The following is a 17,562-nucleotide window of genomic DNA, read 5'->3' on the forward strand; positions in this document are numbered from 1 at the left end:
AAGCTTATGCAATAACAATTACGTGTTTCTATATTTCTGTCAACACCAGCTCTAATGTTATTTGCTGGCAATTCATTTGCTCAATCCTGACGAAGGTTCTCCAAGTTTTTGCCTTTGTTAGTGGCATCATTAAACCATAAAACATAAATCTAGGGTCATTTGTGGCAAAGAAAAATCCTAGGGTTCTAATCTCTTCTGGGAGGACTTCTGGCAATTGCTGGTTGGAAAGGGTCACCAATGTACCATCTCTCTAGAAGCTTGTTTTAACTTTGTAGAGGGCGCCAAACAAGATATACATCAAATTGGTCGCAGCTAACCTTGATTATGATGTTATGTGAAAGCAAAGTTGATTAAGATACTACATGCCATTGGTGCTCTCAACCAGATCTTTCTTCCCGAGCTCCCTTTAACAGCACTCAAGGATTATCACAGTGTTATATCATCATGATTTACTCTGCCAATCACAGTTGTTGGAAATGTTTTTCTTTTTACTGCTGGATGATAAGGTTTATTTCAGTGTATAGTAATATTGTATATTAATATGGTTGAAGTCTATTTGGATGTGTTACTCCATTGATAACTGTTTGGAGTTTACAACAAAAGCAATACTCTAGAAGTAGTCTTCCAGTCACAATAGGTTTTGCATGATAAAACGTTTTGCCTTGTTTCAGTAATGAGTGGGAAATTGGTTCAAAGGTCATTTCGGTTCAAAGCAGAGTTGTGTTTTTCTTCTAATGGTATGAATACGGAAGTTGCTTACATATTTTGAAAATGGACATAAGTAGGACAATCAGCGATATGTAAAGTTGGCTTATTCCTTGCTACACACTCAGCAACATTGAATGCTGTATTTCGTGTAGTAACTATGAACCATAATAGAAGGTGAAAGTAACTTTGCAAAAGTCAACTTAACTAAACCACTCAACTGCAAATTTGACATTTCTGTGTAATGAGGTTTTCTAAGCTTTTCTAAAGATTTCCCGACTGTTTCATCTTGATAATAGCAATGCTACTTTCTGGTTAAAGTCTTGGTTATACGTTATGTAACTTTATATGTGCTCATGTACTCAGGTTAACAAAATAAACAAATGATTTCATGTACAGTGGTTTGACAACTACTTGTAAGTAAACCCACCCTAGTAAGAGCTCTCTTGCATTTTATGAGGTTATAGGTCCTTCGAAGTCAATGTAACTCAAGGTTGTGTCCATTATATAGTAAAGCGTGAATGAACTTGGTGCATTGTATGTTGATCCACCTTAGTATGTGAAACTCTTGCATTTTCTGGTAAAACTTCATTTGACGCACATAGAAGTGAAAGTGTGAAATATCGTGTACATGGTTACATATTTAGTATATAGATCGACCTTAATGGATGAGAGGACTTCATTGCTTTGTGGATATGAATGGTCTTTATCAGTCGTCAGAGTTCAGTCTCAAAACCATGCAAACTTAATAACAACAGACGGTATCACTTGAATGACCATACGTATGACGGTACGTTGTAGATCCACCGTCTTGAGTTGTGTTGTAATTTCAGGTCAAGGGTAATTTCAGTTAGCAGAGGTCAACAAGTGAAATTATTTAATTAATAACTGATATCGTAAGGTATCCATGTCTACCATACGCTATATGCAGAGCCAATTGTAACCACAATACATCCCGAAGTGAAGGTGTTATGTTGTCTTTAAATCCATCATCAACTTTACAAAATATTTTCGATGTTCATTCTTATTTGCATAAACCTCGTATGCATTACAACCGTAATGGTTCAATACAAGAACGGTTATCGTTTCTGCTTTTTGTTGGTTTGTTGGACAGATATTTGATCTGAGATTGGAGATGAAATTCCCTCAAACTTTAGGATAGCTCCAAAGGATGAACGTCACTGCTTGAGATGTAATTTCACAAGAACCTGAAGTGGAAAATCCAACCTCCTGCAGATCGTGTTTGAATAAAATATGACTTAAAGAACTACAAACTCGGTTTTACTTTTTGGTTGTGTACTAAAGATTTATTGTATAATACAGTATTTGCCACCCTCTTTACGAACAAAATGCATAGACATACAACAGTACTTAGTCTCATTTTGAGCAGCAAGGACTGGGGGAGGGGATGAGCTGGGATTGACTATCAACCAATTATAGAAGAGCCCAAGGTGGGAAAGATAGGGGTGTGGTCAATGTTTGACCGTCTTCTTTCTTCAACGTCCGTCATCCCCTCCGTAGCTCTCATCATGCCATCCATACAGGTTCCCTTCTCCGTATCAACGCCCCCTTCAAATACAAGTTATCATGACTAGGTATAAGCTGCCCAACAAAACCCAAAAGGGTAATATAATGGAGGTGCTATAGGCAAGGCTATCTGAACACATAAATGTTCGTTAAACATCATATGAGAACTCAAAAAACGCTGAACTGTTCTCACTTGAATACGTAACACAATTTGAACAACGGGATAATGTACTACAAATTTTGAATCATTCATTTTAAGACACCAAAAAATGGGAACATGAAAAGATCCATTCACATTGCTCTTTCTTGTATTTGGTTACCTATTGGAATCACAAGGGCCTACATGTATCCATGTTAAGAAACCCACTGAAGTTTTGAATAATTATGCATATCATAAACGCAATTACCATAAACAGTTTATTAACGTATATGATCCGGGGATAAAGGAATTAAAGGGATTTGTTTATGATTATGAAAACTACATACTTTAGGGAGTAACCAGTGTGTGACCGTAATGTGGTAACCACGAGGCCACTGGTTTGAAACTCATTCTAGCCCAAATTTTAAAATCATCCTCTTTAATTTCTGTTTAAGATTTGATACGGTACATCATGTCACACCTATATATCTATTAAGTGGATGTCAATTTAAACTGTCAAATATCGCATTCAGATTGTCACAAAATTGACGTAGAACAAACTGCACACGTCCACAATCCGGCCGTATATCATACACGGCCATCGAAGGACACAGGAGGTATACACTTCGACATTTTGAAGTATCCTGACCAATCTTGAAAATATTGCCGCATTTTGTAGTAATGTCACGTAGTTTATATAATACCGTTCCTACGACCTTTTGGCTAAATAGTGACACAGGAAATCCTTATAACCCAATGACGAGGGCAAGAGCCTTACCACGAATAACATTATTTTCGCAGGCGCCCAACAAGCGATCTGATCAGTCTCCCCCCCCCCCCACTCCCTTACTATGATATGGATTTTTACATTACCGACCTGAATATTACTATCGCAAAACGTAACTTAATACTATTGTGGATTGAAGATTTCCAAATAGGATAACATTTAAAAATAAATAATTATTTTTATACAAGTTTACACATTTTGAAATTGTAACATTAAAATAACTCTATAATACTTTTTAAGGTATTTGGTTTCTTAACAGCAGCTAGGTACAGAATATTTAATAATCTATATACAAATAGCAGTTTTAATAAATATACTTCTTTCATTATATGGAAATCTCTCTTGATGCTATCAATCGCGAATCTGTTTTCCTGCCATCAAAACGCGAATCGATGTTGATGATATCAAACTCGATTCTGTGTTGATGCTTTCAACTTCCTCATCTATGTTGATGTATCAAACTCCAATATATATTGATGTTATTGTTCGTGAATCTCATTTTCCATCTAATGGACACGCGAGTCCATGTTCATGATCTCTGTTGATGCTATCAAACGTGAACCTCCATTTTATCTTACAAGAACCTATGATGCTACTGAACACGTATCTCGGTTAATATGAAGCCCGAGCACATCGTAACACATCGTAACACTAATATTTGCCGATTCTATTGCACCAGGCGAATCTTTATTTTTCGTACAGTAAGCGCGAAGCTTTGTTGATCTTTTCGTTACTCGTTGATCCAATGTTACACTATTCTTTGTTAATATCCATTGATCTTAATGTACACACCTTTATGTTGATCCTTTCGCAATATTTCGTTGAAAACCAACTATCAACTATGTCCAGGTTCCTTGGTTTCTGCTATATGATTTAATGCATGTTAATTTCATTCCTATCTGGCAACGAGTAAACTGCTCAAGTTGCTTACATTTGGCGTATCAGTAAATATTTACTGAAAAACAAATTTTTTGAGACGAATTTCAACCCTAATTTTAACACTTGGCTTGACCGCATTCAACGCTTCATATACACTAGGAATAGCACAAAACTATAGAATATTGATATAAAAATATAATATAATAATATTAATATTTTATATTGAAATTGTTTACCAACTATACAATAGTCTATGTACTAAATCTTTGGTTAGTACCATTATTTGATAGGAGTCACGTAAGGTGATCTATTCAAAACAAAAATGGAAATACATCTTTAAAGAAAACTACTGCTTCCACGGCAGAAGACGTATTAGAAACACTCGTTTTTACTTATGTTTTCTGAAATAAAGTTCTCATTAGAATATTCAAAAGAATATTACATGTCGACCTTACGCATTACGAGTAGAGCCCCTATGACAAATATTACGCGTGACGAATAGTGTAACAGTAAGTGGGCCTGACGTTTCGATCCTAGCAGGATCTTCTCCATTTCCCCTCCCTCACCCCCCCCTTCCCTGCCGTACAGCTTCTCGTAGCTCTCTTCCATTTTTTTCTATACACTTTTCTGTCTTTCTCCTCTTGTGAAGAGATAGTTTGTCCCTCTACAGTTTATCTCCTATATATACCTCTCCTCTCCCCCGGCCTGTCGGTTTCTTTCTTCTCTCCATCCCTTGTCTACTAATCCTCTTACATCTGTCTTTTTGTGTTCACCCTGCTCATTAACCTGTCTGTATTCTGTGCGTTTATTGCCCCTTCTGTTACCGTTACTTGTCACTGAGCCTCTGAAGATCCTGCTAGGATCGTAACGTCAGGCCCACTTACTTTAACACATTCTCTTACACAGGCTCATTAGTGGAAAAGCAGTTTGCTAACAGTTTTGTTTTTTTCTGCGTTGCGAATTAATCAGGTCACACATCCGGAGTCTATGAATGCTAAGTTCCTCAATGCCGCCCTTATTTCCTTTCGGGGGACACATTTAATACTGTAGTTTTGATTTGGTTTAATCTTGCACGGACATTTGGACTACTGTACAGAATCATCTTCGACTGGTTTGTCAGATCACATGGACATTACGAGGTTGCCATGGAAGCTATTACAGCAAACGAGATATAAGATTCACCGGGCCATATTATAGTCTTGTCGTAGACATTAGAACTACACTTTTTGTGTTACCTTCCATGTGATAAGAACATTCACTTGTATCACATAACCATGTTCATCCGCCTCCTAAGATGGATAAATTGGACATGCGCATACTCTCCGTGGAAAGAGCGGCAGTGTTACTAGACGGGCGCGATTCCCGGCTTATCGTCCGCCTAGTCCGGCTGTTAAGTGTTGCTCTGGAATAGCCTCTGGTGCGTTGTTTGGCTTGTAGGAAAGGACAGAGGGCGGCCTGAAACTCTCGGAGGAGCTTAGCTGTTGGAAACAAAATGGTAACAGTAGGGTGGCAGATAGGTATTCCCTGTTCGATATATCCTTCGAATTAATATGTTTTAGATCAAGACCGCATTCATCTGCATTTTCAGGTTAAGGCCGTGAATACCAGATTTTGTACAGCGTAAACGAAGTGCCTTCGAGTTTCACTGGAATGCGCCCTAATTCCAAATAAAGACATTGTCTAAGATCTTCATGCAATGGATTTTGCATAATCATTTTAGTGTAGACTTCAACTGTGTCATCATTTCACCAGATGGGACAGTTTTGTTCTATACTGTACTGTAATGTCCCGCTTCAGAGCTCTCGTACTAACAGTATGAGCAGTATGAATATCATGTTTCTATCAGATAAAGGCTATGAACTGTTTGTAGAGTCAATACGAGTGCTCTGAAGCACGATACGAAAGGACAGTTTAGAGAGGTATTATCATTAGGAGACTGTCCCAACTGGTTGCATCATTATTCGACAGTTATGTGTATTCAACTAGTATGAATATCGAATTATTGCTGCATACCCTCCCATAGCGTAGGAATAATGTATACGTTACACGAAATACTAAACAGTTTAAGTAGATTTACAGGTTTACAATACACATGTGACGACATAGGCTAGGACGATGCGTTTCTTACGGTGACGTACGTACCAGCCATGGTAGGTCATGAGACGTGACGTCATACCGCGGCGTCACTTCATTCTTGTGTAACTCCATATTATGTGTATTATGTTAACAAGTTATGTCATAAAAGCATGGCTACCACATTTATTATGTAACTAAGCGAACCACTAATTTTCGGGAATTGTTAAATTGCGAAAGGTTACGTTATAATGTTCAATTCCAAAGATCCCGCCTTTTAAAAACAATTGAATAACTGATACCATCGTTCGTACCTTTTAGTGTCGTACACATTGCAACTTGGCTCGAAGGGTATATGGAATTAGGAATATGTTCTTCATAAATCAGATTCTTATGTTGCTTTTAGATTGCTATTCACTGCATTATGTGTGTTAGAAACCTATGCATATCAATTTGTGTTGTCGCATTTCACGTACAACAGTGTGCGCGTCCCCCGAACACGCATATCCCGTTCAATGGAAAACTGTACAGACATGAACTTTGGAGCGCTCGTGTGATGTCGTACGTGACTGATATTATTTAATACATGGATTTCCTTGTACATCCAAATGTACACTACTGATAAGAGAGAAGAAATAATTTAACAATTAAAGTTGTACATAGGGACCTGGATTGATATCCAGGGCATGTCTTTTGTACAGTGTGTCATGTAATAGTACGTCTGGCCTGCTCCTTTATTCTCGAGGTCCCTCGGAGTGCGCGTCGACGGCTCCTTTGAACTACCTGTTCACTTCTCAACTCTCTGGAAGGACTAGTGTTTTCTCGAACCAATTTCTATATTTTATATCGTTTTTGCTCTCTGCATGTTACAGGGTTCCATTCATGTCAAACTAGGTCAAGTTTACAATGACGCGTGAAGTAATATTACTATCTTAGGACACTTGTATCATGACGTATGGTAAGCAGCTGACGTTTAGATAATAGCTCCTATCCCTGGTAGAAATTCCAGTAGAACCCATTTAAAAAAATCAACTAGGTTCTACTAGGGCCTACTATGTTTAACTGGTTTTTAACTGTGTTTAACTGGGTCTTACTGGGTTCCAACTGGGCTATGCTGTACATGAGCTAGGTTCAACTGGGTTTACACAATGTTCAACTGGGTTTGTTCAGGCCCAACTGAATTTGAACTATGTTTGAACTGATCCAGTTGGGCTTCAATTAGGTTTCACTGGTTTTTGGACTAGCCCAACTGGGTTTGAACTATGTTGACTGGTGAACTTGCCCTGTTGGGGTTGAACTAGGTTTCACACTGGCCCAACTGGGTTTGGACTATGTTGACTGCTTTTATTTTAGGTGAATTATCGAGAATATTATAATGTAAGTTCGTAAGCAGTAACTGTATCGTAATATACTGAAAATGCTAAATAAGCCAACTTATGAGGGGTGTAAAATAAATCTGTATCATATTTATCACAATTATGATTAAACGATTAAACTTTTGCACCGCAATGATTAAAAATATGAAATATTTACTATATAATAAATTTGAAAAATATATGTTATACTTTGTTCGGCGATTTGAACAATTGGTAGGCAAAATGCCTTCCTAGTGCAAAATAGTATGATCCGACTAAATTTGAACTTTGACATTTATCTTGTGTTAGCGCTATATTTATAAATTCCGAATCCGCAAACCACTAACGCCAACAGAAGCTTCGCAGAATCGCATTTGTAACCGATTTTGTCAACAATTTCAAATAATTACCGAGGCTAAGTTCCCTCCTTTGTGTTCTTGCAGTATCTTTATATTATTGACACATACTTGTAACGTTATAATTGATTGTAAACGTGCTCTTTATCATAAATATTTGAATTGAACAGAAACTTTATATATAGTGGCTTATAGGGGCCTAACCTAGTTATACTCAAGTTAACACCTATATTTAGCCGCATGATTTTAGGAAAGCCAGAATATACCTTTAAAAGCCATATTAGCAACTGTATCGGATTGGTTAACCATTCTGAATTAAGTATGTTCAATATATATAATATACTTGCATGATTGTGTAATATAAGATCATTAATACAGCCACATTCATATCAACCAGACACTTCTGATGTGAGGTACCTACATCGAATGTTCTAATACCTTTGCCATCCCATCGTCCAAACTTGTTCGTCTTAGATCAGACTTTTACAGCAATCCAAAATAGTTTTTAAGTATTTTGTTTATTAGCCTACAGTATTTCATATGTGTTTGTGAATTTAAGATTTCCTAAGAACTAAAAATTTCGATATAGAAACCCAGTACTTGAGGATATTAGTGTCACAGAACACCTACAAATCTTTGCTTCGTGCATATTTATAACTGTAATACACACAGTGCTCAAATATCCATACTCGAAGCTCCTATACTCTCCTGAAAGGCAAGTTAAGTGTTTAACAAGTCTCATCTCCATGCATTTTTGTTTAATTAATGTATATTAATTGTCTTTTTAATCATATTCCTCCATTATATAAGATAATAACATATCTCACAAGTGATTTGTCCAGTTTTTATTCTTTTCCGTTAATTTTTCTATTTTTCTCATTTACTACTCTGTAATGTTTTCGATATAACATCGTACACATATGTCCTTACCACTACAGGCTACTCTCCATCCTACAATTGCCTTTCTTTCTCCTTCTTGTTTGTTTATTTCTTTCTTTCTTTCTTTTCGTTTTCCCTTCTTTTTGTATGTTCATCATCTCTGACATCAAGAGCGTTGTCATAGTGATTTTCATATATTCCTAGTCCTTTTCAGACATTCATGTGACCAGTTACGACCAACGTTCAATTTGTCCACCAATCGAAGCTGAAACAGTCTATATATCATCACGTGAAATACAATACAAAGGGAGAGGATTTTGATTAATTTTCTTGTCGTGGGTTGCTGTACGATTACTGGTGAATATTTTTCACCAGGCAATTCAGAGTGGAGATTTAAAAGTCAAGCAAAATGTCAGAATGAGAACAGCAAGATTACTTCTCCTTGATTTTCCTTCATGGATGATTGTTTTATAAGCGTTCGCCTTGATTTAAAATTTCTCAATTAAGTTGTTTGTCATCACAGATAATGCGACGTGCTGTGCACTTTTTGCCAGCATTTTGTGTTTTGAGAGTAGAGTGGTTAATAGAGTTGCATATAGTCTATACGGTATTGTTAAACACAGGTGGAGGAATATAAAGGAGTGGTGGTTGTTGGAGTCGTTACCAGCAGAACATTTTTCATTGTTTAGCAATTATTACATAAAGTCACAACATTCACCTTTGTATGATGATGTGCAATCATGTAACAGAACCAATAATGTGATGTAGAAGCTGTGCTGATGAAATACACACCTTTGCATGGTATGTGCTGATGAATGCAGAACATTGCATGGTATGTACCTCCGAGAAATATGTCATATAATCGGCCTGGATCAAACATTCCTACTCTTCATTCCAAAGAGTTAGAAGTCACTCTCCTAAGATGTTCAAGAAACATCTCTCTATCAAGGGAGAGTATGTGACTGTCTGTTGATATGTATACTAGACAGTTTTGCTTTAAAAAACTTATGACTGTTGTCATTCGTCGAGAGTTGACTTACTAGCTATTCTTCATCCTTTAATTAGAGTTTCAATCCCTAAAGGTCAAAGTTTCGTCAGCCTATGAAAAAGCAGAAAATGACTCATTAAGCCTTTAGTTTTATCCAAAGAAACCTCAACATGCATGCCATTTCTTAATCACCATGTCTCGATGTCCCCATTGAAGTTAAGTTAATATTTATTTATTTCATTTCATTTTGTGGTTATTGTTGTTCAAACAAAACTATAAGATTTTTTCTCAAATATTTCATGTCAAGTTTTCGACATTGACAATACTCTTGAATATCATTTGCTCTCCACTCGTTGGAAAGTTACGAAGAAAAATTTCCAAATATTTTTACATTGTTTATTGTGTATATGTGTACGTGTGTTTAAGGAATGCTACATCCCTCCGATTAATTGTTACTATATCTTAAGGAGAGTCGAAAGGGAGCTAACTATTCTACTTTCTGAAATATATTTGACTATCTCTATATATTCTCAATACATTTTTGCATGCATGTACAGTATATAGGCCTACACATGAATTGAGTATATCTAACGTAGTTTATTATATTTTCTGCGATCGTGATTTAATTAACAGCAACAATTAAATGTTTCGTTTTGTGTTTATTTTGCCTGCTGTTAATGTCGTCAGGTAGCATTGGCCTACTTCACATTCTGTCGGTCGATCATCCGTGTTTTTTCCGCATTTTAATGTAATAATTTTGTAGACTACGATAAGGTAGGTTACGAGTCACCTGCTAAATTTGTCAGAATTTCGATAGAGCAGGGCTTTGCGACCGGAGACCTGTCAACTCATCTGATTATATTTCAACCCCGTGGTTTTACATCGTGAGTCTCCCGGGATTGTTTAAAATCTCTCTTTTTTAGTTAAAAACAAGGTCGACCGTCGAAGGTATGTCCCTCAAGTAAGCTTGTCCTAGCTGACTTACGGTAGCTGATTCTCTGGTCTAAGCATAAGTACTCGCAAATTTCAATACCAGGACAGTTTCGATTTTGAGCCAGAAGAGAAAGTTTAGAATTATTGTATTTTGCAGCCTTCCCAATCTACCCTCCGTCTCGAAATCGCCGTAATTCACCAGCGAATTGCTGTATTGTGTAGCTTCTCTTACACGCTTTAACCTTCAAGCATAAAAACAGCGATAAAGACTGCAACTATCCTGAAAATTCAAGTCAGTACTGCAGGCGCTCTCATAGCCTGACACTTTTCCCAAGAGTGGTTAGCCTATTGGACGGATGAACAATCACTGACTTTATTGTGTTAGGCTACGGTACCAACATAAACCAATAACAATGGTCCAGCCGACTGCAGCACCTTCCACACGTCTAATAAAACTCGCACGAACACTGGTTTTTGTATTCGCTAAAAGCTACTACCTTTGCCGGAATGTGAGACGCGGGACATGCGAACAAGACAGCAGCCTAGTTTTCATATCGAGTGACTAACACGTCTCCTAGCATAGTCAAGAAACTTTAAGGATTCATGACGCTTGACAAATGCATCATGGGGGAAGTTACTAGTTTAGGAAACAACCCTTGTAACTCACCCCTCTCTCTATCTTACTGCACGGGAGCACCAGATAATGCAAGTGTAATTCTTTTTAACTGTCGTTCTTCGTCTTCCGTTTTTTTCGTTCCTTTTTCTGCACCACGATTGCTTACATTCATGTGTGATAAACCCATAGTTTTTAATTTTCAAAACCCTGAAAAAGTAATCATTTCTACTGAATTTATTTGACGTAATGAAAGTCAGTCCGTTTCACACAATCGTGGTTGGACACTGCCTCCCCATCCTCCACCCCCCCCCCCCATTTAACTCTGGGAATCTTTCGATATCCCTGAGTAGGTGGCGCTGTGCAATAACTAATTATGTCACATCCGTGTCTTTGAGGGACCACATTTCTTTCGTCTTTTTTTTTTACAAATTATTGTGAATTTTCTTTTATCAAATAGTAACCTATCGAAAGACCCGTATACTGGTCTCCATACATTAATATTCTAAAAGCATTTCATTGAATTTTCAAATCAAGGATTTTTAATTAGTTTTCGCTTCTTCAGCTGACAACAGCTTTGTCTCTAAATTTGTGATTACTAAACGGAAGCTATAGAATGTTCATTTTTTTACTAATACTGCCATTGAAATATAAAAGTTACTTCTGTTAGAATGTCTCATCTGAATACGAAATAAAACAATCGTGCCCAAGAAATTTACTGTTAATATTTATGCTCGAATAGTCGTCATACACAAGTTAGACGTTGGTCTACACTCCCAGGTCCATTCAACCGTTTCATGAGGCGATAAAAGAGGACCACACTACTCACATAATTACACCTGTACAGGGTTTTTAAACCAAATGTTTATTTTCTATTTGTTTTAGCCTTAAAGACCCACTTACGTGCATCATGCAAGTTCATGATAATATTTCTATGCTGGAATTGTATATAGCCAAAAAGTGCGGAGTTTAAGGTAGTCGCGAGATAAATCATCCTTCTAGTACCCAGCCTGTCCAGGCACTCAAAAAGATTTATCTGTACCTTACTCATGTGTTTTAGCACTTAATATGTGACAATCATATACACGTGTACTCGTAAGTATGGATGTGTACTCGGTCACCTATCCGGGACCTTGTACTCATACTCATATGTGTACTAGGAACCTTGTACCCATATCAGTACCAGAATACTGGTCATTGGTGATTAAGAACACGAACTTCTGTATCTTTCCTACGTGTATAATAATGCAGTTTAGTATTGTTTGTGGTGATTACTGGAGTAACGATGGATTTTCTGACTGATTGTCTGTATAGGCATAGGTTGATTTTCAAGCAAACTTCAATATAACATATCTTCAAATGTAACATGACTGCACATGGGTGTGCACAAGTCGTTTTCTACAAGGCTCTTGAATATTTTATGCACTTCGATTGGTTGAGTTCATTACAAACAGGGGCGTGCGTGCACAAGATGGGATGGGAAGCATTGTCTCCCGTCGTCAGTCATTTTATTAAATGTTTTATTGCGTTCAGTCGAAGAAGAATGAGACAGCTCTTCTGGACCCAGGACGCCCAGGGGGAGAAGAAGATCGAGCTTCAACCTCACACAGAAATCAAACCAAGTGTTTATTTAAACATAACTGCGTTATTGCCTAAGAACAGACCTAATGTAAAGTTTCAATATGCCACAGAATGCACCACATAACGTATATTTGTTACTTTATCAAGGGAACCACCCCGCCCCCTACAAGAGGTTCGGCTTAAAATATCCCAGGGTCCCACATCTCCCTTAATAATTGAAAAAACCTTGATCCGTCTGGCCCTAACATTAACGTTATACCCCTATACTAATCAGTACAGGATTCAACCCCCCCCCCCCCTCCCAAAGGATTGAACATAACTTCGACCCAATTCATCTATGCGAAATAGACTATCTTACAAACATCTGCTATATGAAAGTGTGGGTGTTATAGACTAAAGAGTTAACAGCTGTTACATTTATATATGTATGTATTTTAGACTCCTCGCGAAGAACTCGCGAAGAAACCCCATTGGCTTATCAAAGCCGCAAGCTGACCGAAGTCAGTCTCTTAGATTCATATTTACCGCCCATGATTATGAATTTTCAATTTTCAACAACTCTGTAACTGGACAACATACATTCATCTTGGAGTGACTCGAACTCGGTACCTTATGATTGAAAGGCACCGGCGTTAACCACCGAGCTACAGAAGAAATCATTACTTACGGTGTGATGGTGGGCTGGTTCCAAGTTTCCATCTCCTGACAGATATCTCAATGTTGCACACGTTCCTGCTCAACTGTACCAATATAATATATATGGTTTATATTAATCATACTAAGAGCATAAACTGATGTTTACAATATATAAGTAAGCTGCATAGCAACAATAACTCTTTAATTACTTGCAGAAAAACATGTAACATACGTACAGCGTTGTTCTATTTTAGACATCATGAAACGCTACTTCACTTCGGAACGCATAATTTTAATACAAAGTTTCAAATGATGTTGACGAATATACACGCAGTACGATTAAATGAGGGTGTCCAAGAAACAATTGAACCAGCAGAGCCTAATATAGAGATTGAACCTCTGGAATAGCCTTGGACCAAGTTTGATCATTATCTTTAGCAAAACATCATTTTTCAATATCTACCTACAATACCTCATTCAAATTGTATCATCAATAACTAGTGTGGTTAATTCCCAACCAAAATAGTGTAACGGTAAGAAACTTGATTCAAATAGCGAACCATGAACACACTTCATCGCCGCTCTATAATGATGTAGAGGAAATACGGTTGTCTAACTATTTCTGAAATAATTAAAGGTAACTTCTCACTAACAACTTCTCTCATTAAAACTGTTAACAATGAACCTACTACGGTACTTAACACTTTGACAATACATGTATTGCAAAAGTGTCGAAAAGAGTTTACCGTTTCCCATCTGAATAAATTTTGACCACTTAGAACAACGCTCCAAGAACTGTATGTATGCATCGTAGATCCTCCTGTAAGCAGTAACTCGCGAAAAAGCCATCATTGGCTTATCAAAGCCGCAAGCTGACCGAAGTCAGTCTCTTAGATTCATATTTATAACGCCCATGATTATGAATTATCAATTGTCAACAACCCTGTAACTGGACGACATACATTAATCTTGGAGTGACTCGAACTCGGGACCTTATGATTGAAAGGCACCGGCGTTAACCGGTTGCTTTCAATCATAATATAATATACTAATGTCAATCCAGGACTCTACTTAAAGAATGTTCCCATTGCTGAGCTTAAAGCTCGACGGACACCTATGAACAACATTGTCCTAACCACTCCAATAAGCATTTGAAATCATGAAAATAGCTGCAACTTCCTTCAAAATTCATCAAAGATGAAATATTGTGCAATTCTTTTGGCTATAACTGGACAACATATACATTAATCTTGGAGTGACTCAAACTCGGGACCTTATGATTGGAAGGCACCGGCGTTAACCACTGAGCTAACACTCCACGTTTTACTTATTTTTTACTAATGTTTCACTTATTAATGGAAGAGAGCAAAGACATGTTTGGCTAGAACGGGGCTAAAATCAATGACCTCTGGGTTACAAACCCAACGCTCTAACAACTGAGTTAACCAGCCCTTAGTTGGTCGCGATCCCTATTTGAACATTTCTTGGTTGGGGGCGCCAGTCAGAAGCCACAGTACAGTACATGCCGTGTGACCGGGCTTCACGCCACAGTTCCATTCGATACAATCCGAGAAGCGGTAGGAAAGCGATTTCCAGAGGCGTATATATTCGAATTAATACGCGTATATTCGTATTAATACGCGGATATATTATACGGTGTTTGTCCCATATGGCTTGCCATAGTCGTGTGGCTACACAATAAATATCATATATCCATTCTACTGTGAAACTTAATATTGAAAGGGGAAACACAGGAAAGGAAAATCTACACTAGTTGACTTGAATATACATACCATAAATCAGCTGGTTCCCGTGTACGTGTACAAAGGAACCTTTGAACCCAACTGTGGAGCTCAATGCACAGTTGCGTACGTGTACAGTGGGCGTTGTTTATCAGTAACGCGATTAGTATTGATATGTACAGTGCCGTTCAGTGTAATAATCTGCTTTCATATTGCCACTCTCACAACTCATTTCTATTTATCGTATTTCCATAACGTCGTTCTTACTACATTGGGGTAACTTCCTCCTCTTCGGGTTACATCAAGGTACTATTCGTGATCATTCTCAGCTCGGGTGTGTTTTAAGTTGACGAAGAAGGATTCAAAGGATCCCTTGGTTCACACGGCAACATCACACAAGTGAATTAGAGTGGCTTTCAATGTAAGTGTTACCCTTACTGTGTGTATTACATCAGTACACAGTTATTAGTATTGTATTTGTCAATGGCTCTGGTTTAGAAGGTAGCGTTATGGGGTAGCGGGTATACTGTGACACATAAGCTTAAAGGCATTGAAGACTCGCCCCAAACCGCGTGCGGCCATCTGAAAAGTTAACTTTCTGTTGCTTGCAAGTGACGTTTTGTTCGTGTCGCTACAGAATGCAGACAGTACAGTAATGAAACGTGATACCTTGTTATCTTTAGCTGGACCTGAGATGTCCATCGCTGTATCGTTTGTATACTGTGCTGTGGGTATTGACCGCAGCTGTATGTATTGACTGTACCTTGTCTAATTACCGACGGTAGCAAGCTGGAGTTTCTGGAATCGATGGTGGTGTTTAACACTTCTGTTACACCTCATTAGGTCAAATTACCTGCATAAGACGTTTCTTTTTGCGCGAGTCTTGAGAAAGATAGTCTATAGTATTAATTAACTAAGACCACCATCTTAATACACTGTTTCTAACGCTAGATATGTTTATTTCAATGTATACCCTTTAAGGCTTTACCTGTAAACCGTTTCTACCGTACAGGAAGTGTAGGTTTACAACTTCCTGATCATTCCAAGTAATATGTGTTTCATAATGGCAGATGATCTTGACAAGCTTTATATTCCTGATATATAATGTTAACTAACGTCATTACACTTCATAAATTGTCTACTTATTTATTGTTTTGTGTTCGTACATTGTGCATGGAGAAACACACAATATAGAACTGTTGCCAGATACGTTCATCAAATTTTGTGATGAATTAAGATTTCCAGTAATTATTTTAGACAATGAACTTCAGTTCAGCTATGGGAATATTCTTTAACTGGATTGATATATACGCCACTTTAAGCTGCTCCTCAGAGCATTAATAACTTCTAAAAAAGATGATTTAGCTCATTCTTTGCATCATAACTATACATATCTTACTAGTTTTGTATTAAAAATCAAAAATCAAACTTTTAATTGTGGCCAAATTTGACCTTGAAATGCCCAGAATAGCCCAAAATATTGGTAAAATGTGATGTTTGAGGGCGCTGTTCACAGGCATCGTAGTCCTTATGCTACTGGACCACCCTCTTAATTGTTAAGCACCTGTATGCTAATGCTAAGAAGTTGTTGTCATTTGAATTACTCAAATCGGCCTGTGCAAGCACTTTCATACATATGAACGAAGTGATTTTCGCAATTTTCGAGTCGTAAATTTGAGTAGATAACACAAAATACACAACTTTTTGACTTGAGTTTTTAAAAATAGGGTCAATAAACTCCTGAAAAATGGTATTTAAAAAAAAATTGAAATTTACCCACAGGCCCAAAATGGACCCCCAATTAGGGCCAGAAGTGAGATTTCTTAAGTTTGAGGGCGCTGTTCGTAAAACGTACGACACGCTTGACTTGTTTTTTGCACTTTTCCCGTACAATTACACTGGACAAGGATCCTATGGAAATAAAAACCCAAACATGCCTTTACTTGTGAATATAGAGCACACTCAAAGTAGGGTAAAAAAAGGCCCCTATCTCATTTTCTGCCATTTTAACTACTTGTTACGAAAAATTTAGGCCGTAAATTTTCCTCAAAATTAGCTGAATTCGAAGACTGGTCACATATCTTCCACAATATCTGCAATATCAGACATAAAATACTTTACATTTATGCAAAAGATGCCTCCAAACTTGACACAAATTTAGGGCTCTTAAAATGCAATCTGGATTTGATTGCTAGTCGGGGCCGTATCCTAGCAACGAAAAAGTTTTCATTTTTTTTGTGCCCAATTTCATCCTTTGAGACATATGGCAAGACACCAAATCAATTTCAGGCGATTCTGAGAGGGTCGACGTGGAGGCCACTGTTGATAATGATGTAAGTATTTTACGAGTTGACAATAGGCCTACATTG

General features: G+C 37.5%; 1 protein-coding gene across 4 annotated transcripts in view; it reads left to right on the top strand.

Moving 5' to 3' along the window:
• LOC139977169 (uncharacterized) overlaps positions 1 to 17,562 on the top strand; it is a 216,882-nt gene that overhangs the window by 45,936 nt on the left and 153,384 nt on the right. Inside the window, exon 1 of one of the 4 annotated variants that reach the window (XM_071986385.1) lies at positions 15,361 to 15,614. The exons of 2 other annotated variants lie outside the window; for them this stretch is intronic. The gene's annotated coding sequence lies outside the window, so the exon portion shown is untranslated. Of the gene's footprint in view, positions 1 to 15,360; positions 15,615 to 16,186; positions 17,527 to 17,562 lie in introns of those variants that run through there. One more of the 4 variants, XM_071986386.1, reaches the window with a different exon arrangement.

This window comes from Apostichopus japonicus, chromosome 12 (assembly GCF_037975245.1).
Source record: "Apostichopus japonicus isolate 1M-3 chromosome 12, ASM3797524v1, whole genome shotgun sequence".
NCBI lineage: Eukaryota > Metazoa > Echinodermata > Holothuroidea > Aspidochirotida > Stichopodidae > Apostichopus > Apostichopus japonicus.